At 39.4% G+C, this 1,342-nt stretch overlaps 1 pseudogene; it reads left to right on the plus strand.

Moving 5' to 3' along the window:
• The first annotated feature begins 237 nt into the window (after nucleotides 1-237).
• LOC137010221 (5S ribosomal RNA) lies at nucleotides 238-354 on the plus strand (annotated as a pseudogene).
• The last annotated feature ends 988 nt before the right edge of the window (nucleotides 355-1,342 follow it).

A 1,342-nucleotide genomic window follows, 5' to 3' on the forward strand; every position in this document is an offset into this window, starting at 1 on the left:
ACATAGTTAGTCACCACTGATATTGATATTGTAATGCTATCATGTCACAATGAAACCAGAGCGCAAAACTTATTTGCTGTAACACTATTACATTAAAATGTGTGTTTTTGCATCTAAGAATCTGCAGTCTGACTCCGAGATCTGTTGTGTTGTTTAGACTTTGATTGGTTACACTTTGGTTGCGAAGCAAAGGCACTTACAAATCGGATAATATCCAATCATGCCAACACATTTATATCCAGCAGCCATATCACCCTGTAGCCCAAGACTGGTTGCCCACTGAAGCTAAGCAGGGCTGAGCCTGGTTAGTACCTGGATGGGAGACCTCCTGGGAAAACTAGGTTGCTGCTGGAAGAGGTGTTAGTGAGGCCAGCAGGGGGTGCTCACCCTGTGGTCTGTGTGGGTCCTAACACCCCAGTATAGTGATGGGGACACTATACTGACAAAAAGCACCGTCCTTCGGATGAGACGTTAAACCGAGGTCCTGACTCTCTGTGGTCATTAAAAATCCCAGGATGTCCTTCGAAAAGAGTAGGGGTGTAACCCCGACATCCTGGCCAAACTTGCCCATTGGCCTCTGTCCATCATGGCCTCCTAATCATCCCTATACACTGATTGGCTTCCTCACTATGTCTCCTCTCTACCAATAAGCTGGTGTGTGGTGGGCGTACTGGCGCAATATGGCTGCCGTCGCATCATCCAGGTGGATGCTGCACATTGGTGGTGGTTGAGGAGATTCCCTCTTCAATATGTAAAGCGCTTTGAGTGCCCAGAAAAGCGCTATATAAATGTAAGGATTAAATTAAAAGCTGCAAGAAGCAACTACAATGCAGCCACTTTCTATGACCCTTGATAGGAACATGATCTTAACAGGCCATCAGAACATTCAACACATATTAAAAACATTCTTCATGCATCCTAAAATTAGACCACATAAACTCAAATTTTGTAATACACTTTAAAAACATCCTTCCAGATATGAGGCAAAATATCAGCATGTATAAATATCTTTTCATAACAAATGATAAATCTAAATAACATTAAACATAAAAACTAATATAACAGTATGGCTTGCCATATTCTCAGTAGATCTTACAGATCCATTTGAAAAACTAAAAACTCAAGATAATTATATTTACCAGTTCTGTGTGTATGAAAGAACTGAATGACGTTTTCCTTGCATATCAATTATTTATAACAACCTGCTTTTCTATTAAAATAACTACCCTGATGTGCCTTTATAAAACTTATATAAAGTTTTATGGGAGAAAAACCGGCAGAACATAAAATTTCACATTAACTATATTCAATAAAACATTCATTTTCACATTCATTATATTCA

This window comes from Chanodichthys erythropterus, chromosome 20 (assembly GCF_024489055.1).
Source record: "Chanodichthys erythropterus isolate Z2021 chromosome 20, ASM2448905v1, whole genome shotgun sequence".
Taxonomy (NCBI): Eukaryota; Metazoa; Chordata; class Actinopteri; order Cypriniformes; family Xenocyprididae; genus Chanodichthys; species Chanodichthys erythropterus.